Source organism: Carassius gibelio, chromosome A22 (genome assembly GCF_023724105.1).
Source record: "Carassius gibelio isolate Cgi1373 ecotype wild population from Czech Republic chromosome A22, carGib1.2-hapl.c, whole genome shotgun sequence".
Classification (NCBI taxonomy): domain Eukaryota; kingdom Metazoa; phylum Chordata; class Actinopteri; order Cypriniformes; family Cyprinidae; genus Carassius; species Carassius gibelio.
In genome coordinates, this window is record NC_068392.1 from 11,850,292 (window position 1) to 11,877,718 (window position 27,427).

At 37.6% G+C, this 27,427-nt stretch overlaps 1 long non-coding RNA gene across 1 annotated transcript; it reads right to left on the minus strand.

Annotated features, from left to right (window-relative positions):
* Positions 1-2,707: 2,707 nt before the first annotated feature.
* LOC127942594 (uncharacterized) lies at positions 2,708-26,171 on the minus strand. The gene is made up of 4 exons (XR_008149349.1): positions 26,032-26,171; positions 15,778-15,929; positions 8,047-8,118; positions 2,708-4,851 (listed from the first exon to the last, which is right to left on the minus strand). It is a non-coding gene; the product is annotated as an uncharacterized LOC127942594 (long non-coding RNA).
* Between the last annotated feature and the right edge of the window lie 1,256 nt (positions 26,172-27,427).

Below are 27,427 nucleotides of genomic sequence, written 5' to 3' on the forward strand. Positions count from 1 at the left end.
GTGGAACGTCAACCTGAATGTAATTTACGCGCTGATGTGTGTCACGATCATTTTGAGTTCCTCCAACTCCACAAAAGGAAGCCATTGAGCTGGGGGAAATATAAAAGCACTGCGGTATTTCTCAAAATAGTGTCATATTTGAGGAAACCCTCGAGTATGTGCACAGTTCGACATGTCTAACCGCGAATATTCACTCGAGTCAATCCTCGTCTGATGCTCGGCTCTCCAGGAGCCTCTTCTTCTCAAACACCTGCAGTCTTCACATTTCCTGTTGTCAGTTTGGAAACCACAGTGACATTCAGAATTCGAAAAAAAAAGAGAAGAAGAACGGTCTGTCCCAAAATACTGCTGAGGTCTGTAACTTTGAAAACAAGAGCTGAGAAGCCTCAGGGCTTTAATTATAGACACCCACACAATGAGCAAATGAGGGGCTTCAAGCGAAGCGAAGGTGATACAGAATTCGCATTTCTGTGTTTATTTTAGAAAAGCCAACATGCTTATGATGGGAACAAGGGCTCGAGGAGAACAAAGCAGGAATTGTACAGTATAGGCTACATAGGCTCGGAAATGGGTCTCAATTTTTTAACAAAACGTGGCCTAAAACATAAAAATTCTATTAAAAAAAATAAATTTGGTTCCAAACAAATAAACGAATGGGAGTCAAATTCTAGCTTTAGGGAAATGTTTGTTTGTTGGGGTGGTGCTCTCAGGCCTTCTGGGTATAATGGATCTTACCCTTTTTATTGTTATCAATTAATGTTTAATCTTATTGTTTGCCTAGTTATATTGCAAATGGCCAATTTTCATTTTTTATTTAAAAAGTGCCTGCATGAAAGCAGTTCAATTCATATATATATATATATATATATATATATATATATATATATATATATATATATATATATATATATATATATATATATATATATATATATATATATATATAAACACACACACACAAACAAGGAACTAACTAGCATCTACAAAAACTATCTAAACACGATTTATATATATATATATATATATATATATATAGTTTATTCCCCCCAGAAAATTACATGCTGTTACTATACTGAAAAGTATTCCATAGCTCATTGTGTAACAAGGGAGTTTAAGAAGATATAAGATACTTCAAAAAGGATTTATTTCTATTTGTTTTCCTCAAAAATGTTTGGCAGTTAATTCAGCTTAAACTACTTAAACATTTATTTATTGATATTTCTGACTACTTTTGAGAAATTGAAAGGTCTTACATTGATTTGTACTTAAGGGGCACAGAAAACATATGTGGCCAATATAATTCTCCTATATATAATACGATATATTAGCAAAATAGCTAAATGTAGCAAAAAAAGTAATTCATATAAATATAATTTATTAATAGCAAACCAAAAAAATGGTGGGAATTTAAATACATATATCTAATAAACTATTTACTTAGTTCTCAATGTTATTCAGCCATTTAGCAAATTAAAGTTTAAATTAAATTTACAAATAATTTCTGTACAACAGTCACTGGTAACTCAACCTTGCGTGCCACATATTTTAATCCAATCAAATTCTTCTAAGTGTGAACACCCCGCCCCCTAACACCCTTCAGCCAATTAACAAGTAGCAAATGTTCAAATCAGTACTGGCTATTTAAAATGGAAGTTAAAAGGTAGTTTATATATAGTAAGTGCATTACCCATCAAGTACTAAAATAATAAAGCCTATAAAATTACATTTTTAAATAGTTTAATAAATTTGTCTGATCAAATGACAGCCACCGTCAGTGTCCATGACTGGAATCAAAACACAATGTCAAAAACATGAAGGCTATCAGAATTACTTTGCCAGGATGCTTTGAATTTGTTAATGCAGTCTCCAAATATCTTTCATGTGACAGTTTTCATCAAATAGCCTAAGTATAATCCTGCCACGGTAAGTAAAGTAGCCCAATGTGAAGAAATCACACACAGCAGGTCTCTGATGGAGGCGTAATCTGATGTTAATTAATCTGGTGGATTGACTGTGGTTTAAAATCTCAGCGGCGAGCGGAGGAGTCAGTCTCTGTCAGCAATGTCACCGAGGTGCCACGGGGCCTTCACCCACAGTGATACGATAAGCCACTTCAGCCTCTTGACAAATTTAATTTGGATTAATTTTTTATAAACTACCGGCAATGTGACATAATCTTGGATTGGCCTAGAAACGGACAGTAAAACCGTTAGCCTCTAATTAAGATACGGCCTGTAAATGCAGTGTGCTATCCTCCTCTGATTTCACCGTGATCGGTTTAGTTCAGCTCAAACGAGACGTGTAGATGATTTCACAAGCCTTGAACTTATAGCTCAAGTGAAATAACTCTTAAATAATATGTGTATTTTAAGCTATTTTGTTTATTTATTGAGCGCTTAACCACATATTCGCAGTTTCCTTCAGCCATTTATTACAAGATGGAGGGTTAATGTGTAAAAATGGTACTGACTTTGACACGCTCTATAATCAAATAAAAGTGTAATTATCTCTACACACACAGCCAAAGACATATAAACAGATACATAGACACATACACAATACAAATGACTGCAGTTTTAACTGTAAAAGACTGCGAAAATGCTACTGTAAAAACCTGTTAACTGTTTAATGGTAAGTTTAGTTACTATATAGGCCTATGGAAACCTGTAACAAATCAAACAATACAAAAATGTAGGCTTGCACAGGGTTTGGATAGGTCTTGTCTTTATTTATTATACAAAGGAAACATTCATTGGCCTTAAAGGGGCCTTTGACATGGTGTTCTCGGTCGAAGAGCCACAAACAAACTCAGATGAGCAAATGAGTATACCCAGCTCTGTCAGTTAATATTTATATCCGATGGCACATTGCGAGAAGGAAATCTGGGACACAGTTGCATTCATTGTTCAGTGAGCTTTCTTTAACTGTCCAACCCACCGACAGCAATGAATGTTGATTGTGACCTTTTGTCGTAGTTTTCAAAGTCAAACTTTTCAGGCACCGTCCGAGGCTGCCAGTAGTGTTGGAAGACAAAACCGTTGTGTCTCCAGGAGTGCATGCTAGAATTCGTCTTTGCCCGCGGTGGGGAGAGACGAGGCTCGGTGGGGCTCGGCCGCAGGGTACAATCAACGGTCGATGGTTTTTTTCTATTTAGCTTAAACTCACCGACAGCGTTGAATGTTCACTGAGGCAAACGGTGGCCTGATGGTGAGTCGACTTGACAGTTTGCGCAGAGGTCACTGTGGAGACAAGCGGGTGCATCCCACCTCTCTATGCTGGAAGGACATAGCACAGGTCACCTACTCCAAAATACAACACAATGAATTCTGCTCTCAAACTTATATGCCCTTTTGAAGGTTTGGGAACACAACATAACAAAAAAATTGACTGTATTTACTCCCCTTTGTCTTATTGTGCACTATAAAAAATGTACAATTACATTTACAGTTTTTATAATCTTTAGTTGAGATGTAATAGCACTGAAATATTTTTTGCTGATGTAATCAAGGCCATATGGGAGGGGCGAACATATGAACCAATGATATTTGATCATTTCTTCACTATTAAATCAAGCCCCGCCCAACATTTTTTCCAGTTCAATATTCTTTTTCATTTGAAAATACAATACAGAAGTTGTTGCTAAGTGAATATACAAGTAATTCAAAATAGAGTTGACATACACATCATCATTGGTGATGGCTTTTAACAAACACAGTCTTGCTAACATGACTATAAAGCAAACACAGTCTTGCTGTAAAAAAATGATTAAATTCAGTATCTATATCTTAAATATAGCACATCTGCCCTTAATACAAGTGAAAGCAGTAACAGAGAGACAGAGAAAGCAAGAAAAGGAAACAACAAAAGAGAACAGATGTTATATGGAAGATCTGTAGCATATTTATATGAAACTTATAATTTATTATTCAATAAATACTGAAAAGGATCCATTATAAGAACTATTATCTTAAGTCTATTCAAAAGGTGAGAAAAAAGCAGATACTTTAAAGGCGCGCTCAGTATTTTTTTTTGGTTTATATTGTGCTAGTTGCAATTTATAACATGACATACTGACATCCAGTGTTATGGATGTAGCCTGATGCGAAACCAAAAACATTTACTTACTAATACCATTGAAGAAATGCTTGTTTTCATAGTTCACTATGAACAATATATTCAGCAAGTAAAAGTTTGCAATAATAGGATGGTTAAAATAACTAGTTTTCAGCAGGAAAGTGTCTTAAAGTGGTAGCCTCCATGAGGCAACCCACTCCATTTAAAATAAAAAAGCTTTTATTGGGCTACTGATTATGTCTTTTAAAATCACATTTACTTTTTACTGTTTCGTAATATTTGTTAAGCACTATTTCTTTTTGTGTATAACTTTTAACAAGGGGGGAAAAGAATGAGTGCACCTTTAAAGGATAATTCTCCAAAAAATTAAATACTGTCATCATTTACTCAACCCATGTTGCTCCAAACCTGCATGCATTTAAAAAAAAAAATGTTGGTAACCAAACAGATGCTGGTAGCCACTGACTTTCATTGTATTTTTATATAAGTCAATGGGGACTAGAAACTGTTTGGTTACCAACATTCTTCAACATCTATATTTTGTGTGTTCAACTGAAGACAGAGACTCGTACAGATTTTTGATTGGGAACCACTTGATGGTGAGTAATCAGAATTGTCATCTTTCATTTGAATCTCTTTAAGTCAGTATACATATTATGTGCTCTTGCCATCTGAACATTAACGCTTACCTTTACAGTGGTGCAGGATAGGATAAGTCTCCAGGAGTGTTTTTTGCCCCCACCTCATCCAATGTATCTTCTGAACCAACTTTGGAAACTGCCAAGACACCCACACATACACCCACACACACATAAAGAAAGAGATTGTGGTGAAAACGAATCTGTACATTAAACAGATGATGGGTGTGAATCAAACAGCTAACCACACCCCTACCCCCACGCAAATAATACACACACACATACTTTGCCACACTTTGACTTAACTGCCGCTCTCTTCTCTTCAACACCCTCACTTTGATCATCATAATTACAGTAATTGGGTCGGTAAGATCTTCACACAAGAGGCCTCTATCAGGACGAAGGAGGAGGACATCGCACACACACATATGCCACGGCTTCTAATTGCATGCTTTGGTGATACTGAAAAACATGGCTTCCTCACATATCAGGCAGACAAAAATATCTACACTGATGTATACCAGACATGCAGCCGTTCAAAGTCCAAAAACACTGTGTGTGTTTTGATGAATGGCCAACTGAAGCTTACTGACAAACAGGAAGCCCACAGGCCTGTGAAAAGGATGCACAAAGATTTCATACGAAATAGCTTTGTGGATATATATTAGCATGCTAGGATAGCATCTCAATAAGCTTGAAAATCGTTCCATCATGGACATCTGAAGTCATGACCTTTTTTTTTTTTTGGTCTGTTTCACAAATTTTTGGGATTGTGAAACATTATAAGATAGATTTTAACTGCGGTTGCTTGCATAAACACCATCTCGCAATGTCATAGCAGGGAAAATAAGGAAGTCTCATTGTTATGTTAAAAGTGCCTTTTTGAAAAATAAATTATGTGATAAAGTGACAAGAGGTAAAAGCTAACTTCTAAAAAGTTATTAAATCAGTTTATATTTCAAAGCGTATTTAATTATTTCCAAGTGTTCTGAAGCTTATGAAACTGCTTTGGAAATAGCGGTTTTAGTAGAGACTTTTATTATGACAGGCAGCCATAGTGACTAAGTCTGCACCACATGTTAACAAACAGAGTGTTCTACAATATAATGTTTAATAAAGTTCTTCTAGTCATCTAAAGTTACTGAAGATGTCACAAGATGCAAGTTCTCCAAGTCCAATGGACTCTCACGGCATGTTGAGTTAGATGTTTCTCGTGAAGGAGAACCATTGAATAAACTGCCAGTCTTCAAAGAACCGATGTGCTCGTTAAATTACTGGAGAGAGCTAAAAAGTCTAAAATGTTACTGAAAATCTTAAAGTAGTCATGTGAAAAATGTATTAAGAATGCAATGAATGCATATTTATTGGATATGAAGCAACTGTGATATTTCTATGCTAACAGTCCAAAGTGGGAGCTGTACTGTTGTTATGTTAAAACAGCTTTTTTGGCGCAATAAAAACTAATAGAAGCTATGTTAAGTTATTGTACACTGGAAATAGCTTATACTGGAACCAAAATGTTCTCTTAAAGATTAGCAGTCATGCTATTTCATGCTAACAGAGCTAAGATTAAAAAACACAACATTAGCGGCTAAGCTAGCAGAGCAGCGGGTGCACTAGGTGCGTGTTCTGTGCTCCTTGTATTTAAATTTCCCTCAAGTGAGATGTGGGAGGCTCTTAGAGAGCAGGAAGCTAATGACAGTTTGAGTAACAGTGGGCTCGTTAGTCTCCCACCTCCTCCACTGTAGACACAATCATTTTTCTGGATTATTTACTGCTGTGCGCTGGTTTCCTCAGAGGCCTGCGCCGCGCAGCTTGGCAGCCTCTACCGCTGCGATCTTAACACCTTCGATGAGAGATTATATACACACGTGTGCTTTTTTGGCTATTTTTATTCAAACAGTAGGTACTGTGGAGAGAGAAAATGTCAATAAACCACTAGGCTTCAATAAAACCTAGGTTTAACTGAACAGGAAAAAATAAAGAAAAATCATAGATTTTCAATATCTTGTCAGATTTTCGGATCCCACTGCACTGCATACATAATATTTGACTGTATTTTTGATGGCACAAAGTGCTAATGATAAAATAGTTTAATAAATGAACTGCTTCCACTGTATAAATGAGTCACTCTCATAGTAAAACCATAATCAGTTTTACATTTACCAAGCTCTAGATGCTGTTATAAAACCATGGTTCATTTTTTGTTTTGTTTTTATGGTTTTACAGTAAATGCTCCTGTTAAACCATTATTATTTTTGCAGTCAATATAGCTTTTCTACAAAAATAATAGACCATGATTACGGTAATAAAATCATGATATTTTTGTAGTTACCATGGTTTTTCTACAAAACTTGTTACTGTAGTAAAACCATGGCTATGTTGTATTCCTACGGTATTACTGCAATTGCAGTAGTAAAACCATGGTTATTTTTGTAGTCACTATACTGTTTCTACAAAAGCCATAGTTAGACCATGATCACTGTAGTAAAACTATGGTTATTTTTGTAGTTACTGTTTTTTACACCATATAGTTAGACCATGATCACTGTAGTAAAACCAAGTATTATTTTCGTTAGAGCTGCGATTTCTGTTCCGAACATTACAGTACCTTCATGTGGCGTTCCAGTCCCTCAATACCTGTGTCCATGTTGTGACTCTCCTTAATTTCTTTCAGCAATCTTTACTACCCTACCATCACTTGATTGCTATTGGGCAAAAAATAATCACAATACAAGCCGATGCCCCTTTCAGTCCAAAATTACGCTAATTTCCAACCCCCTCTGACTTCGTAACACAAAGGCGAGACAACCTGGCCTCTAATTGGACATTATAATTGCAGATGTGAATTAATGGGCCAAACAATGATAGTGTAAGCACATAAAACCTCGATCCCCGACCGGCGGAGTAAATGGAAAACAGATCCAGAATAAGGGAGGATCTTTCCCATGGTAACCCCTGGCCGGGACTGGCATGCTCTAATCCTGCCACTTCAGCAGGGCTGTTGTTATGGAGAGAAGCAGGATATTTTTCTATTGTGTGGATGGAACGGTCGCCGTTGATTGTATGGGGACACGGGTTTTATTGTAGACCCACACACACACACACACATTACGATACAGTTTCACAAGAGTTAGCACATCATTATCCTGACGGTCTAAACACAAGTGAATGTGATAGCTGGCTGGGAATGTGATGTTGGGGTATTATGTACACACATAACTCCCCCCAAATACGTTGAGACAATGTTTGAGGATCTCACAAGCAGGCTTCTTCATTTCTCTGACATAATTACAATAAAAAGATTTCGCCCTCCCTCAAGGAGAGTAATTACCTCGCGACACGCTGAAAGCTCTTCTCATTGTGAGATGCCACAGACAAGACGCTGTCTCCTTCATGTCTGGAACTGAGAGAGATGGGGAGAGAGAGGAAAACGTTTAACAAAATGGCCTCTTTTGGGCAAATCACTTTCATAATATATGGTAGAAGAATGATATTTTAATAGACTGAGGAGATTTAAGCCACATATCTGAGGTTTAGAGGGAAAAGTGCACGAGGAGCCGTTGCATTTTGGTTCATTTCTCTTTTTGTAACAAATCATTGAAGGGCGTGGAGGACGTGAAGGATTTCTCCAAGCACTTTGGAAAGAAGTTGAAAGACTTCTGGACTTCCTTTTGCAAACACTCACGGTGTGTACAAATTCTAGACTTGGAGGGGTCAGTCTGAGGGAAGCCCGTAAACTTTTGGCAGGAGTTCTGCTTTACTCAATTCTGATACATTTTGTAAGAGTTATGCTTAAACAATTTGCCAGTGAGGCAAGAAAAGTAAACTTCCTTCAAAATGATATATTCTCTGAAAACAAGTCATAATATCTCAGATAAGATAACATTATTTGTTAAAAAAGATAAATAAATATGAAAGACAATGAAAATGAATGAATGAATAAATAAAATGACAAGAAATGAAAATTAATGAATACATAAATATAAAAGATGAAAATTAGACGAAAATGAATGAATTGAATGAATGAATGAATGAATGAAAAAGATAGGCCTTCATATATAATTAAAATAAATGAATGAATAAATCTAAAAATATAAAGTGGGATGAAAATAAATGAATGGATGTATGAATGAAACAAATTAAATGAAAATGAATGTAAAAATAAGACTAAAAAATCAATAAAAAATCGAAATGAAAATTAAGTTAATGAATGGATGAAAAATACATTCGAAACAAAATGAGTTGAAAAAGAATGAAAGAATAAATAAAACAAATATACAAAGGAAATTAAAATAACCTAAACAAATCAATATAAAAAAATAGATGAAAATGAATTAATGAATGAATTAAAATACAAATGAATTGAAATTAAACAAATAAATAAAGTTACAAATAATTAAATAACAGCTCCAAATGAAACTAAAATAAATGAATGAACAAAATTAAACATAAAAATGAGACGGAAATAAATGCCTGAAAAATTAAAAAGATACAAATGAAATGAAAATGAATAAATCCAAAAGATAAAAAGATGAAAATTAAAAAGATATTTAAACAACTAAATAAATTAAACAATCATTTATTTTTGCAGTGTGATTTGAGACCATAAATCATTAGCCTAGTGGTCTAACAATGTATGGCAGAATAGTATTAAAGGAAGTCTGAAAATAACCACTTGCAATGAATCACATGATTATAATTTGAATGCTATTAGGTAGCAGTGGTAAGTTATATCTGTTCTTATCAGTGTGATACAGTATCATTTGCAAATTCAACCGATTCAACCATAATTTGCATAAACAATTGCAATTCAGTCAAATTAATTCTCCCAATTCAACATTACAAGCAGCTTTTGAAGAAACTGCAGCTGCACGTTGAAACAAAACATTCAAAATATAGGTGGGTTAAAGATAAAATTTCAAAAGACTGAACTATTTCCTTGTGTGCTCCTTTAACACATTCGGCCTCTGTGTGTCACAGATAAAGCTGCTCAGAGCCAAGCGGCTTCACCTGAGTGAGAAACGTCTGTGTTAGCCTGCTAGGACAGATGGCAGTCAACCTTCGATATCTCAAATGCCAGGTACATGTGGGAACACAGTGATGCCCAATCTCACATGTAGCAGAGGCAGAAGATGAAAAGAAGGAGCCAAGGAGACTGACAACATGTGAAACATGCAAGTCTCTACGGCGCTGTCGGACACAAAGAGCACCTGGGAGACAAGAGCTGAAACTACATCAATTCATTCTGAAACACTGAGGGCAAAACTAGCTTTTTACTTGGAGACAAATTAAGGGCGAAGTTTACATTTAAACATGTTATACATTTAAATGCATTGTTAGGACAGCAATAATGATAATATAAGTTTAACATTTCTCTTCGTTTGATTTCAAAGGTAGTGTATCTAATCAAACTAATCTGTATTTTGGCATAAAATCGGTCTGAAAAATAATTAAGAAATTAAATCTATTGAAGTTTTAGAAATGACAATGAGTGAATATTTTGCTTGTTTTCTAATAAAAAAAAAATGTAAATGTTTGAAATATTTATGGCATATTTAGCAAAGCAATAATAATCATAATAATAGGTTTATCAACTCTTGTTTTTGTGGTGTCCAAAGTCATGTCAAATAAAACTGTTCTGTATTCTGGCATAAAATCTGTATAGAAAAATAATATTTAATCATATTTAATAAATTGATCCTGACCAAAAATTAAACCAAAAGTTGAACCAAAGGATTTGTTTTTGCTCAGATCTTTCTCTTTAAGAGCTCAGATGTAATAAATCAGCTACACATTTGATGTTTCCACACCAGAAGAAGAAGAAGAAAACTAGGACAATTGTTGACATACTATAAGCAAGATCAGCTCTATGCTGTTACAAAGTTTGATCATTTTAAAATTATGAAATTAATTATAATTGCTCACATTTATAAACATTTACAATTATAGCATTTATAATTATAAATGTCGACAGCAGACTTTGGTATCTTGACAAATCTGAGCCTTTTTTTAATTGTAGGATAAAAATGCAAGACGACGGAAGTCTCCATCATTTAATCTCATCACAGTATGGAAGAAACATTTAAGAATCTAAATCTGTCCTACGAATTGCTGGCTCTCCAGGCACACTGAAGCCCCTAAAATCAGTTTTAATAAAGATCTGTTTAATCTGCTCAAATCACAGATGCCTACAACTCCAACACCCATGTGAAGCACTGAATTGAATAATGTTAAGTCATCCGGTTTCATTTTCCAAGCTTTCATCTACTTGACAACTTGAGGAACATTTTTATTTTGGAAACTTCTTGTGGTTTGCAATTTGCAATAGTCTTCCACCAGCTAATATATGCACAAGCCAGAAACCTAAACAAGGACCACCCACAAACTGCTCTGAAACCTTACAGTGCACAACAGTCTAGAAATACATATAATTTAATAACATCAATGTAGATGCATGAAACTGAGATGATTTTAATGTTTTAATTAAACATTTAAAACCTCAAATATCTACACAGTGGCATGACTTCTGCAGATCAGCCTCCATACATACTCATTCATTTTTTTCTAGACTTTATTGTGGTGTTAACCAGTTGTAACTTGTCGCCCAAGCTCTGGACCACCCAGATTAGCTGTCTAAACAAGGCCTTAGATGTTTTAATTGTCTCCATCTTCTGGGAGTGCCATTGACTTGAAAGTACGTCGACATAACAGCAGTTACCTCCATCATTTGTGCTTCAAGATTTATACAGAGTACAAATTCGACACAGTGAAAACCAGCTATTACACACCCAAACCTTATATCGAAAATAGAAATTTTAAGCATTTACAATGCCATTTTCCAAGATAAAATTACTACCATCTTCAATTTTATCTAAAACAAACCTACAGAAATCTGAGAGAAAGGCTCAGAACTAAAAAACAAGGTTATACGATTAATGTGTAAACATTTCCAGGGCTAAAAAAACACATCTGCGAGGTAGCAATTTTTATTTGTAAACCTGTATTTTGTGTTCCAAGGTCGTGGGTTCAATTCCCACACTGGTAAATATACTAAAAAACAACATACAATAAATATATAAAGATAAAAGCATCTATGAAATTCACAGGCCTACAAGCACAACGTAAACACCTTTGACGTAAGAAATGTTATGGCTTGTAAGCAGGAGCATTCAGAGCTACGTTTTTAAGATGAAAGGACATCATAAATTCGGAGACGCTGTAATAAAAGACTGTCTCCCAAAACAAGACGCTCCATGGCCTCTGATAGTCTGTAATTTACAATGACAATATCAGGGACAGTCACGAAGCAGGAGGCAAAGTGCAGGGTAGCAGGAGAACATAGGCTCCCCCCCCCCCACACTTTAATGATTCATCTTTTGTCTTAGAAACATTCATCTTCTTAGCATATCCAAACAAACTGTTTCCCCTCGAAATCTTCAAATGATCCATTAAAACGAGCTCATTTAAGAGCAACAACTATTCAGGCTGCAAAACACGGGGACGCTGAAAGAAAACAGTAAAGGGTGCGATCGCCCCCTCCTTCCTCTTCATAATATGCTAAGTTTCACCCCGAGGTATTAATCTGTTTCCATTGTAGCTAAGCGCAGATGCTATCAAGCTCCATTTGTCATTGACAGCGAGGGTAATGACCCTGAACTCGCGTGAGCAGCTCCTGGGCTGCAAAGACACAAGGTGGTAAGTAACTCAATATATTTTCCCACAGCAGCATTAACGGCTACAAATTTGCTAGGCAAATTGAGTGTGATGAGCACATTTTATACCGCTTTGGCTCGTGGTGGTACCGACTTAATCTCTTTGAGACCATTTATCTCTCTAAATGCATTACGGGCAAGGAGGGCCTTTTGTATCATTGTTCATATTATCATTTTTGGATTACAATGTTGGTTGTTTGGACTAGACATCTTGACCTAGTGCTTGATTTATATGGAGAATATCAATATCTAGTTAAAAAAGACATGGCAGTTTCTTTGTGTACAAGGCAAGCATGGGTATGAATATTCACAAAGTTCCTACAGAAAGGTCCCATATTGAGGAGATTTTCCAGGTCTTTCTATAAACACAGTCATGTGAAGAGTCTTTTATCCCTTCACAAACCCTGGGCTCTAAAGTGCTTTCAGTCCATCTGAAGATTCAGCACGTTATGAAAGAAACAAGTCAGGAATGTACTGAACACCACTGTGTCCAAAACAAGCCTCCACAGAGCCGAGGATTTCAAGTGTTCGTGAACTTAGCAGGAATAACGTTCTCACATTCCATCTAGGTTTGCCTAAAATGCTACGATCATTTCAAACGCTACTGTACGAATCACCAAGATAAAGACACAATGTGGTTCGCCAGTGGTTTTTTACCTCCGGTGATAAGTGAAATGGTTGGCTGTGCTTACATTGGCAGGCAGGTAGGAATGAAAGGCCAGATAATCTCTCTTTGGTCAAGTGCCCGTGGGCCTGGCAAAGCTCTCGGAGGTAGCAAAGCTATCCAGTTTTCATGCCGGTAACTATCGCTCAGGTCCTGTAGTCCAGCTACCTAATTAGCACAGGCCCAGGAAACACGCTCATTTAGCATGCTGTAAAGTAGCAGGTTAACTATTCTCCCACTTACAAAAATATACACAATTTCCAGACAATATTCAGTTCTATTTTCCAGTACTAAAATATGAATATGCAACACAGGCTAAGGGTTAGCACATGTGCTATAATGTTTACATTTATAATCTGTGTTTTTATCCAAAGCGGTGCATTTAAGATATACATTTGGCCATATGACCATGTCGTTGCTAGCGCCATGCTAGCCAGTTGAGCTATAGGAACACTTCGGCCTGTGGTGCTGAAGCAGTTAACCAACGTAGATTATAAAAATGTTGTGCGAACATTGTTTTGAAGTATTTCTAAAAACCTGAAATGTCCAGTTTTCTAGTTGTGATTAGAACATTATTTAAATATTATTAACATCACATAAACTTGAACAGAAAGACAAAGACTTTAGCTGGACTATGCAAAAAGCGCATATAAACGTACTTACAGAGTGGAATACTACAGGCAAATACGAAGAACCAAATACGTAACTGTCAGTAATCAGGCGTTTATATAAATTCAGACATTTTCATCTGTCAGCACTCGTTCAACTGTCCCTAAAATCCTCCTTGACAGCTCTAAAACCCACCAAGCTTGTGCCAATTACCACAGGACAACGTTAGCCGTCCCGCTGCAGTGTGATTTTATAAAACTTCTCTAAGGGCCATGTCTGCTAATACGCCATGAAATGCACCGTTAGCTTCGCAAAAACCAGCTAGCATGCTAGCTGCTACCCTCCTGCTGGGTGCGTAGAATAGGGTGAGTGGACCTTGGGGCTTCCCAGCATGGGAGTGAAGACTTGAGGCAGAACTCTTACAAATAAGTAAGAGGAATAACTAAAATGGCAGAGTTTTAGCATTCTCAATTAGTGCTTTCAATAACAGACCCCAACCCCCGTGTCCAGTCTCACTTATTTGGAGGGAGCTTTCAGTTGGATTCCCCAGCCATGCAACAGTAGTCAAAGGCTGGAGGTGTGTTGTTAACACAGCAGGAGAGGATGAGGCTGAGGTGCGAGAGAAAAGGACTCAAACGGCTGAGTGAATCACATCCAGGAACACAACAGCTGGAGAGGTTGTCGCCAGAGGGAATAAAAGTAGCTTTTAAACACTTGTTGAGGCGTGTGGAGGTCTACAACAGGGTGGAGTGGGGAAATAAGGAAATATAGAAAGAGTCTGTTGAGACTTTTACAAGGGACGAGAGCGAGGGAGGGTGGGTCCAATGGGGGATAGAGAAGGAAGAAGAAATTATAGCCTTCTGGCCATCAAGCTTTTCCGTGTTACCTATAATCCTACAGGGCCAGTCTGTCTGACCACTTGACAGACTAGAGATAATTTACTCAAGCTTTTAGTTTGGATGAAGAATACTCTTAGTCGAAGTGGCTGAGAGTTTGTGTTGGGAATACTAACTGGCAGCACAATGCAACATTTTTGGCCCTGGAGAAAAGCAAACACTTTAAATGAAACGGCTGATCAGTAAAAATGATATTTTTGGATTTAAGGGCAGAGCTGTAAAAAAAAAAATATATATATATATATTGCACACAAACAACATTTAAATGAGCAATGCACAGAAAAACTAAATTCTGTCATTATTTACTCACCTTCATGTCGTTCCAGAATCATCATGCTGTTGTTTTGCACCGCTTTTTAGACAACAACTGTCTGTAATGTTTTTAAAAGCACTGTAAAAGTATTCTGTACACTGCATCCTGTTTGGTGTCAATACTTCCAACCAGCGACAAGAGTTTCAGCGAATAACAACTTAAATTTTTGAAGTATATGGCATCAGAAGACTATTCAGTCGTTTGGATCACTTTTATGATACCTCATGGCGTTTTTTTTTTTTTTTTGTCCTTTTTGGAGTCCAAAAGACATGTTCACTATAAAGATTATCCATAAATGTTTATTTTGCATTAAGCCGAAAAAAGCCCACTGTTTTGGAACGATATAAAGGGCAGTGATTTGGTTAAACTATTCCTTGCTGCAGCTACAAATCACTGCATGCTCGTGTTTAATGGTCACTCTTTTAGACTACCTGCAAACTAACTTTTACATAATTCCAGACATCTTCATCGTCAGCAAAATTTGGAATAGCTATATTTCAAAATTAAATTCTTGTGCTGCATCTCTTAACCCTAAAGATGACATATTGTTCCAGACTAGCTCATAATAGTAGTCATATTGCCTTGCGGTGAGGTAATTGCAGTGAGTAAAATACAGGGAGTCTCAGATGTCGGTTTAACATGACGAGGTTAGATGAAGGCACAGATAATCAGTCAAGGAACTGACGCCTGAGCGTGCAGGATGAGCCAGAGAAGAAACGACATGTTCTGCACCTGGATCACATGGCAAAATGCCCAACACACACACACACACACACATGCACGTTTGCAGACTCTGCTGAGCAGCCATTTGAGGACACAGAATGTGCATTTCAAGTTCACCACAAGTCCTCGGAGGTAAATTCGTTACCTTTATCGGTCAGCTTCGGCCCATAGTGGTCTGACTTCGGTGGGTGAGCTCTGCCAAGTCGCCAGAAGAACCAGGCTAGGTTAAAAGACTCCCAACACTGCATCTTTTAACAGCTTCCTTCGCTCTAGCGCTGTTTCTGGTGTCTTGATACCCTATGAAATACAGAGGGGGGGGGGGGGGGGGAGGAAGAACGATAAGAAAATCATTTCACCAGATGGAACTGTCTAAAGTCAGGCGAAAGCAGAAGGCAGTGCATTTCATTTAAAAAACTCAATTTGACAAGATGAGATGAGGTTGCGGATTCCAATCATTACATTCAAATCCTTTTCGTTATCTTTCCCGCAGCACCCGCAAGATGTACAAAGGGTATTATGGAGAAAAGTCCTGACAGTACAACACCTCCCAGTCATCAGACTCGTGACTGTGCGACTACCAGCTGTGTTTTTGCCCTGAAAGGATGAGCAAGGCTTGACAAATCAAACATTTGCCCTGCCCTGCTCTATATTACACTGTGTGGAGAGGTGACTTCAGCATAAGAGGATGACTCTGTAGTGGTAATAGACGCTCATCAAATCGCCAGCAGCTGTGCAGCTATTCAACACACTCTCCCTCTTTCTATTTTTTTTTTAGGCCACAGCTGCACAGATAAAGGATGAGGCAAATATTGCACAATGAATGACAAACATAGAGCTTCCACAGCTCGTTCGAGGCTGGCTATACATTTGAACACTCAATGCTTGTCCTCCTCAACGTTCGGTTTCAATGGTCAACCGTTCATATTTAATTGCCATTCCCGCCAGCCCCCACCTGGCTCTCCGCTCACCCTGCACAGCCCAGAACCCCTGAAAAGCGGTGACAGTGCGCCTTTGTTCACCCCAGACCACTCCTCTCTCTCGGCGCCCCCCATCCACCATCCTTTGGGTTGACAGGCATGCCTGTACAAGCTCCGCAAAAACCGAGAGCGGGAAAGACAGCGTGAAAAGTCAGAGAGAGAGAAGCGGGGAGGGTCTCTCCTTTTAAAGCTCTGACGATTCCTGCAATTCTGTCAATTCAGCAATACCAGAGGGGGCTTCAAAAGGGGGTAGGAGATGAAGCGTCCGTCAGTGTACAAGCCCTCCAAAAAAAGACTAAGATACTGTAGATTTACACTAGGAATCAATAATTCAGCTATGCATCACTTTCTAGGATCCAGTTTGAAAAAACATCCAAGGCTAAAGTGTTGTATGCTTCCCTGAGTTCGCTTACAACTACAACCCGAAATTTCCTCTAAACATCTGCATAACATCCCATTACTAAGATAGACATTCAAGTAAGACGTTCAGGCTGTATACATGTGCCTTTATTTCCCATGTGGCACAGTTCCCTTCGCCATTAGATCATAAGAAACCATAATTTCCCTGGTTTTAATTTAAATAGTCATTTTATGGTCTGTTTTATTTTAATATCCATGTTTATGGTAGCCATTTATCTTGGGGAAGATGCAAACAGATTTCGAACATATTTAAACTAATTAAAAACGGTTCGGAAACAAACACATAGAGCATTTTAGACTTCTGTCTTATTTTATGTAGCAAAATGTTTATGTAATGTTAACATTAACATAAATTATAAAGCCTATATTCTGGAAACATCAAATTGGCCTGTAGAAATGGTATGGGAAAGCCAGAAACATACTATAAGCAAGTATGCAGACAAATTGTACATGTGTGTTTATCTTTAACAAACCTCAGTACTCAAGTGGCCCACATAGTTACCTGTTTGTGCCATTAAAGTCGGAATGAAACATTATTTCTGTTCGTCTTTTCTTCCTCATTGTAACGTATATCTTGATTTTGTCCATTGGGGATTGATTGGATTGTTGTTACTTGCTAATTGCTACGATCACTCAAGTCATTAAAGATGTTGTTGCAAAGGGGGCAGGATGTTAATGTTTTTAATTAGACATTACCAGGGCACTTTTTTTATAGTGATTTAGATAGATGCATTATTTGTAATGAACACTGCTCACTAACTAAAAAAAAAAATGTCCATTTTGATTTCATGATAACTTAAAACCATGACTTTATTCAGGTACTAACTAGCTAGCTGTTAACAAATTGACACTTCAAGAGTATGTCGTATTTCACGTTAAGGCCCATTATAGTGCTACTTGTGCCAGTGTTTATGGTGCCCCTTTACTTTGGGAAAGATGCAGACAGATTTTAAACATCTTAAAATCCTTAAAGTGGAAATAATCCACAGTTTCTGTCAATCTCATGTTAAACTTGACTTGAGTACCTACAGAGTAGTATTGCATCATTCATATCCCTGTAGAGTCTTTAGCTTTATCAGATTAATAAGAGACAGATAGAGCTTTATGCTTCTCTCCAAAAACAGCCAAGCTCTTGGTGGCGTGCCGTGGGCGGAGCTTAAGAGTCACAAGCATGCAAAGCTTTTGCGTAGTGGTCATCTGCAAGCAGTGACATCGACAAATAAAAAGGGAACAGAAACTCTATTGACTTAAAATAACTATGGCTAACAAATTAACGACTGAAGCACATTGATGGGTGTGCTGTTGTTGCTCACGCCCTGATTGATGTGTGCACGCTCTTCCAGGAGAAGCGCCCATTTAGGGAATTCCACCCTTTATGATGTCATACAGAGCAATACTCTGAAAAAACTTTCAGAAACTTGACGAACCCTGAAGGAATGTATTTGTCACATAAATATGCCGTCATATGTCCGATGAATTTTTTGGAGAATTTGGTCATGTTTAGCATAAGAATACAATTTTTTGAAGTTTAAATAAGTCAGAATGCATGAAATAGCATTAGACATCCCCTTTGAAACATATAATGTTTACTTCCTCCACATGTTTATTTTAGACTTGTTTCTCTAGACTTATGCCTATATGCAAAATCCCAAGCGCATGAGTAGGTCAGAAACATATTTAAGGCATGTGCGCTAGATAGTTATATCTCAGGTAGCTACTGTAGATATAAACATGAGGAGTGTGTAGAAGAAGACAGATCATGCCAAGGCTCGCTACAGCTCCCACTGTGGCAATGGTGAGAGGTCAAAGTATGCATAGCTCAAAGCGTTTGCTTTCACATACTAGCACAGAGTATGTTATTTTGAGTATATACGTAATGTATTAGGTTTTAAATCATAAGCATTTTCCACAACGCAAGAGAAATCATTCGCATCCACTTGTAATCGTGAGTAGAGCAGCAAGACAAATGTTTGGACTGAAGATGAGCACTCCTGTAGTGGTTGTGCTGATTCCACAATCCTCAGGCAATCCCTGGATAAACCTTGAGTGGAATAATTCAAGATTGTACTTAACATTATTAGTCTTTAACACAGGAAGGATTTGAAAAGCATTTTTAAAACAATGACATATAATACTGATTGTAAAAACATTGCTCTTTTGTCCTTTCCAAATCTATCATATTACATCACAACAATTCATTTGTATAATACACATATTTAACTATTCTTTTTTGTCATTTTTGATCCCAAAGGCTTAGGGGATTATAAAATTCAATACAGCATATTATAAATTGGAGCTGAGAAAAGAAGTAAATGCTCTATACTAGGAAGACGTGTTGAAATACGTTGAAAATGGTGAAATGTCTCAATGACAATTCAAATTTGATGACTACACCCTAAGTGGGTTTGACTTCAGGTGCAAGCAGAAGCCATGCTAATGCAAATGCCAACAAAGGCAATGCCACAAGTCAATGGGGGAAGCTTGATAATAGTCACACACCAAATTGACTCCAGCACAGATGTTTTTTTTTTCAAAAGGACTGTTTAACTCAAATTAGGAGGTGACCAGGGCAGGACCACAGGGAGTTTGGATGCATTCGTAAACAGACCATGAAAACCTCTTGAGATTACTAGTCCCAGTACTCAAATTGACAAAACAGGGAGGCTTCAGCAGTGGTGCTAAACTAATTGAGTGGTCCCTTGGGGGCTTCAAGTTCATTGTCCACCATGTCTCAATTAAACATCCATCAAACTGGCATCTGTACCCAAGCAACATCAATGTTCTTGTGTATGGCACATTTTTCAAACGGTCTCAGTCAGGTCAGAAAGCAATCGACACAAAGTCTGATAATGTAACTGGCAATCCCAGCTGCACACTATGAACCAATAATTTGGCATGTGCCACCATAGAGATAACAGAAAGTAACCTTCTGGTGGTTTATTCATTGTGGAAATGTTGCAAGACGTAGCACAAAGTGTTGACGCCAAATTGCTTGCCAATTTAAGCTTCCTTTCTGCTAGCTATGGATAAATGCTTTGGATATGAGAACCACTAATGCTTGGATGCACTTCTTGTAATAAGTACAATATGGAAGTGCTTTGAAGTTCACCGCTCGCAGGTCTTTAGCTCACTTTGCAAAACTTATGAATAGGGTTCAAAGACATTCAATGAATCAACAGCAACTTGAAAGTTGGACCGGTCCCTGGAATGCACTGAATGGATCACACAACAGAGTCTCGATTTGAAACGAGGGACAGCCGAACAATAAAATGATACTATATCTTTTACGGATTGCAGCACAACTGACATCAAATAAAGGCTCCCTGGTGCTGCTCTGCTTTGATAGAGCCACAAAACCGGACAAATGCTGAATTTGTCAAAACTGCGCATTTGACGGCTTTCATCTTGGATTGAGCTTCTGACAATGAGATTGAATTTCCATCTACTGACTGGAACAAACACGTCCGCTAAATCGAACACAATGTTTTTTTGCGAGTAGAATCATTTTTTAAAATGCTGGGATTGAGAGAGGCTTGAAGAATCAAGCGGCACATAGAGACAACAGTGAATTAATTCCACTCTTCCACACGGCCTGTCGGAAAATGCTGTCAGGTTTCAGCGGGCGAGCCCTCGACACTTGCTGCTTAAACTCCCGTTAGTCTACCTAGCCTGAAACAAAGCCAGCAGGAATCCACCAACTCCACAGTTTTGCCTTGCCCCTTTCACGGTCCATCTCTTCAATTTAACGGATAGCACAGTAACAGTTATTTGCTTTCAGCTGTCTGAGGGGATTCTGGTTGTGTCTACCTATACTTCGGATCCAAACTGCAAATCTTTAACAGCCCTCGGTCATTCTTTCACTTGGTTATCGATTGCAGAGTGGCTGTCCTTTGTCCAGTCCTTGGAAGAAGTGTGAAATTATCTGTATATAAGGAGGCCCGCTGAACCAGAGACCATTTATTCTTGTCGCTGTTAAGGAAAGATATCGACTGCAATTGGCGTAAAGCAAATTGTTTGTTGAAAATGCTGGCTGGCCTACAAGATACAGCATAATTTCAAAGGCTTTCATACAGTACCTCTAGTTCTCAAACCGATGCCATTGGTGAAGGACTTAAGAACAGATTTAAATAAATCATTATAATTGCAGAAAAGTACCAACCTCGAATGAACTGACTGATGATGTAACTTCTTAGCTTAAGCTAGCAAACTTTTTAGCTTAGCATTTTAGTTTAGCTAAAAGAAGTTGTCCAGTTAAAGAAATAAAAACAAAATTACCATCTAGCAACATTATTGATCAGTAAAAATTTAAGAAAGTCAGTATAAAGTTACAAATGAAGGATAATTTGGGCACTATTTAAAACTATATACATATTTGTTTTGAGGTAGCTAACGTGTTAGGGGGTCTACAATTCTTATTTTTTAAGTGGTCTGCCAGCTAAAGAACCACTAAGTGAAAGAGCTTCTGATTTAAAACTGGTGACCTAGATCTCAAGGTTATGGTAAGTCATATCTTGTGTGGTACTCATTTTACTTCTTTGGATCACTTTCAGCCATTTAATCAGTGATAAATGACTTGTAAAACCATTAAAGACTCATCTGAACATGTACATGCCATGTACAATGAGCTCAGACTTAATTTCTTTTTTAAAAAGCTCTTGTATTTTCGATGTTTTGTTCACAACTAATTATAACAAGCAACCTTATGTATAACCACATGCTAAAGCAAAAAAATAAATAAAGAACTTTTAGCACGCACACTACTCAGAAACTAATTAAAAACAAATCAGTACCTCTTTTTTCCATTTTTTTTTAAGTCAGCTACTGTGTGGGGGATTACAAATGAAAACTGCAACTGAAAAGCAAAACTGTTCATTAGCATAGCAAATTCATCTGTGTTGACGGGACAACGTCAAAAGTGTTCAACAAGCTCTCTGCATGTACTGGAATGACATTTCTGTGGGTTAGCTCCCAAAACACAGTATGAAATAAGAGCAAGCAGCTGTCTCTTACTGCGTCCAGATGGTAGCAGAACGTATGTAAATTGCCTCATTAACCTTACAGCACTTAACTACCGGGCTGCGCTGATGGTTCGGCCCACACGGGCATTTTATTAAAGAACATTAATACTATCAAGCAGCAATCACACACTGCCTGAGGTGATTTGCTCAGGTATTATTAAGCACTGTAATAATTATACATGACAACAACAACTTCAAGGCTGTTTTAACAAACACTACAAAAAAAAAGTAGGTTCTTCCGCCCACCTTCGCAACCCTTTTGGTCTCAGCCACACCTCATACAAGCAAAAAATTAAAAAAAGGCATCACGCAACATTACCCCAAGCCCTCTGGAGTGTGCGTGTGACAAAAAGCATGGAAAACCGACCTGCACCTGGAGCACAGAGGGGCACAGTACAGGTCAAAGGTCAAGCCCCCAAGGGCCACTGACTAAACAAGCCTCCACTCCCTCTTGCTCTCAAAAGACCAGACAACCCCTGTGGTTGCAGCTCACGACATGGGTCTTTTCGTCCTTTCTTTCCGCTTCTTCCCTCGCTGTCTTTCTCCTTTGGAGAGGCGCATTAATCCATAATCACTCAAACGAACAGGAGCTCAATTATGCACCAGTTTCTCCATTTTCTCTTGACACATAAAGATCTAAAAACAATTAACCTCTACCCGGCGACGCGTTTTCACACTGAGCGCAAGAGAGGAATAAGTCAAGAACCCTCCATTCAAATTCCACCCCATAATTCAGCAAGAATAAATATTATTACATATTTTCCTTTAATGCGGTTTAGTTTAAGTATAGCCGAGATAATGGATAGTATTTCTATGCATACTGAACTGAAAACTGCTATGTGTGCTACATAAGAAGATATTCATTACAAAATGACATTTTTAGGAGGGATATCTGTAGAGTATAAACCCATTTTACTGATAACAGAAAGGTTCAATCTTAAAATTTAGAAGAAAATTCTGAATTCTTAAATAAAATTTTTAAAAGATTAATTTTGGGCCAAATTTTTCTTTAAACCACCCTTTACATTGAGAGAAACATGTCCAGACCAAGATTTGTAGTGGTTTAATGTGTTTTTTATTACCAAAAAACACACTGAAGCCAATCAGTTACTCTTTCCTTTTTTCTTTTTCTGTTTTAAGTCAGCTATACTCTGCAAAGGATTGCAAACGAAAGCTGCAACTGAAAAGCAAAACTGCTCATTAGCATAGCGAATCACTCCCAGAATTCATCTGTGTTGATGGTACAAAAGCATTTAACAATCTCTTCTATTTTGGTCCCTCAAAATGTTGAATAATTGATTAGATTTATACTCTTAAAAAAAAAAAACAGAGATGCCAGTTTGGGCTCCTTCAGGCTGAACAGTTCTTAAAAGAACCATTTTTTTCTTAGTGCTTAGTAGATTTAAAAAATCTAAAGTACCTTCTTCCACTATAAAGAACCTTTTGTGGAATGGAAAGATTCCAAGGATGTTAAAGGTTTTTCATGAAACCAGTAAAGTCTTGTGATGATCAAAAATACATCTACTTAAAAACATACTTGATATCTTTATCCACAATGTGCTTTTTTATAAAATTTTCCCCTCTGCAGCCCAAAAAGACGTTTCGAGTTGATGGGTGTGACAGTAGGGAGAACACACGCCCATGGCCTCTCGCCCGAGCCGTGCAGTGCTCTACGTGAGGCTGTCTGATTGTATTGAGCCCTTTAGCCCTCAATAAACACTCTTCCTCTGTCAGAGAGTCTCAGTGGCCTCCTATTCATGCGCAGGTAGACTGCCCAAAGAACGTGTGAGAGGAGAGAAAAAACAGCTTGTTGCTTCTATTGAACCTTTTATTATGCCCCTTCAAAGGCTTATGGCAGAGGAGGAGAGCGAGAAAGAAAGGATCTGCCGTCTACTTAGTGCCATTGTACTCCCAACATGTCGGCTCTGAGCTGTGTGAGAAAACACAAGCAGGCTACGTCCAAAATATTGCACGTCGAGCAAATCAAAGTGCTCCAGCTAGAGACAAAATGGCGATTTTTGGGACACTGATTCAGGAAGATGCTTTCAAAAAAAAAAAAATATGATGAAACAGACACTGTTCAACGTAATAGAGATTCAGGTGTTGTAAGCATATCTATGATAATAATAATAATAAAAATACTAAAATTAATAAAAATCAGCATCTATTTTTTTCATTGCCATATTAAACACATATGAACCCTGCAATGAAATCCAACAAACAAAGATTAATTGTGCTTTTCCTCTCTTTTTAAATTTCGTTTTGTCTAAAAGGTGGTTTTTAGAAAGTCATTCGTCGACTTTAATAGTCCTCAACATACAATCCTTTTCAAATTTTAATACACTGTTCAGGATGCTGTGCAAAAAGGTTGTTTTATCAACCCTCAACTCCATCCTTCAGGTTTCCTCATCGCACGTTCATTCTTGCATTATTATTCCTAACTGTATGTGATTTCACATGCGCTAAATCTCACAAAGACAAAGCACTTAAACAAGCTGAGAATCCAACGCTCTGTCTAATCCACAGATTAACGAAAACCAAGAGTGACAAAACAGGCTATTTGGATCCTGAAAAGCAATCTTAATAAACCAACCTTGCTCTATACTAAAGCAAAAGATGCACTGTAAAATGACAGGCCTTGTTTGGAAAAAAACAACAACAACAACAAAAAAAAAACTGATATGCAATTTTGAATAGCACGTTGAATAAAGACTCCCGCTTACACACACACACAAGGAAACGTTGTTTATGCTTCTCTTTGCATTTGTGCCAGACTTCTTTCTCCGTGGTCCATACATTGCAGAAGAGTTGGCCCCTCACATGCTGCATACTGGCCCCAAACACTGAACGCTGGCCCCTTGATTGTGCAGGGCAAGAGATGCAAGAGGAAAAAACAGAAGAAGAGACCAAGTAGTGAAAAAAAAAAGAGCGAAAACAACTGGCAGGCATCCAGACTCATGGGGACTGCGTTGATCATTATGTCTAGCCTTCAGGTGTCTGAGCCGGCTGCGTTTTGGGGGGAGGTGTGGTTTCCAAAGAAGCAGACAAAGAGAAACTCGTTCACCAGGATCAAGAAACCGAGAGAGGGAGGGTAGCGAGAGAGGGGGAAAAAAAGAGAAAATGCTATAAAAATTTGATTAGGCGATCCTCTACTGAAGTGACTTTCTGTGTTCTCCTGCCCTTTTTTTTTTTTTTTTCAAAGCATCGCCCCAGAGAACAGGACAAACAGATTTTTTTACAGGTCCTAATTAAAAACATCTGAAGACCCTCAGACATCAAACACTCTTGCAAGGTCTCACTGCATTGCTTTGCGATCTAGCCTAAATAAACCTTTTTTTTCTGAACTCAGCTTTCCCAGCTCTCAAGATGGTACATTTATATTAATACAAGGATTATTTATACTTATGATCCCCATTTAAACATGCATGTGCATAAGATCAATAAACACACAACTGTTTGACACAGGTCACCGGCTGTCACAACTTCACAGCACCCGTCAAATTAAACAGAATCAGACAAACTGCATCAGATTTTCACACAAATCTCCTTTGAATATTAAAATAAAACTTTTTTTTTTTTTAAGATTACATTTTCTAAAAATAAAAAAAACTATGGACTTAACGGGTCAATGGGTTTACACTGGACTACATTAGATTGAAAATGTTCATAACATAATACAGTGGTGTTTCGCAAAAAGACAAGCAGTAAAATTAATCAAATTAAATTTAAAAATCAACTTGAAGCATGCAAGAATTCACAAAATGCCGACAGTACTATAAAATAGTCTTATGATATAATATAATTTGTAGAATAATTTAAAAAAATATATAAGTGGGCTAGAATTAAACGTTTGTTGTTGCAGAATACGTCTGTAAAGATCAAAACAAAAACTCAATCTGATTAAAAACTCGACTGCGATAAACATCTAAACGCGTATTGCAAAGTGTTTTTCGTAGAATTAAAAAAAGTCATATCGATACTAACCATTCATTCTGCTCGAGACGAAGAGTTCCTCTTGCATTCGCGGGGAAACTCCGAGCGGTTACAGTAAAAGCTGCTGCTTGCTGTTGCGCGAGCCGCGATACCTTTGCGTTTAACTTCTGACTCTTTTGCGCGTCTCGCTTCCTGCGCAGTGAGAAGAGACCAGAGCCGCCGCGACGCGTCATCAGAAGAGACGCGCTCCTATTGGCTGAACGCGCGCACATTGATAACGCTGCTCTTTGTTCCATTGGGCGCGAGCGGAGGGACAGACGCTCCTCCTCGCTGATTTCTGTGCGCAAGAATGTGTGAGAAGAAAAATGTGGGAATGTCTTCTGATGTCTGAGGTCAATGCTCTTGGAACAAACATTGCACCAGTGTGAATCTGCATAGGTAGTTTAATTTATGGATTATGCATTGATCATGGTTTGCTTTAATCATAACAATCATGTTGCTTTCATGCATTTTAAATGTAGCATCACACAAACTTGATATTCAGATAAAGTCGTTATTATCCAAATATTATCCAAATATATTAAGAAATTCAATTTGATCATATTATGTAATATTATTATAATTATTATATAGTTTAGACTTAATAAACAGAAGTAGCCTAAATCATATAAACAAAATATTCTATATAGTAATTGATGTTTGCGACTAAATTATGTTTTTACAGTAGATCATTTTTTATATTGCTTGCACCTATAAGAAAATGTTGAAATTACTGAAAAAAAAAAAAAAAACACGTAAAGAAAGAAAGGCACCTTATGGTGATTTGGTTGTAGCATAAAATCCTGAATGGTTCATTACTTTTATTTTATTATTATTTATTTATTTTTGGGTTAAACAAATTCATCGGAAGACTATAATACTTAGCTTGAATAATATTCAGTGTTCCTTTATTCTCAAGACTGACGTATTCTTCACAAGATACCTGTTTATTTGTGCATCTAGCAACTGTAAGCCACTTCCATTCACATATATCCTTCACTCCCTGTGTTGTTTTAATTGGACAAATGTCCCACATGGCATCAAAAACAGTACTGAGCAAAAATTAATCGGGATGCTCCATAAAGCCATCTTGTTTGCTCAGTTACACCCTATTTTCCACAAAATGAGTACCAATCTTTGGCGTTCCACCATAGGAAGCGGTTTTCTGTGGAGTTCAATTCAATTTGAAGACACTGAATTGTGCTTAAATCCCCAGGCAAGAGGAATATTCTGGCCTCTTTCTCTCCGAGTGGCTCGGAAAACCAAAGGCCCAAGGTATGTTGGGGAATATTAGAGCGTGCGTAATGCGGGTGAACATCATCCCTGCATGAATGCAGCATTAAATCAATATTCTGCAAAGCTTTCCCTTCTTGAGTTATTCACTTGACTGCTGTCATGATCCACCACG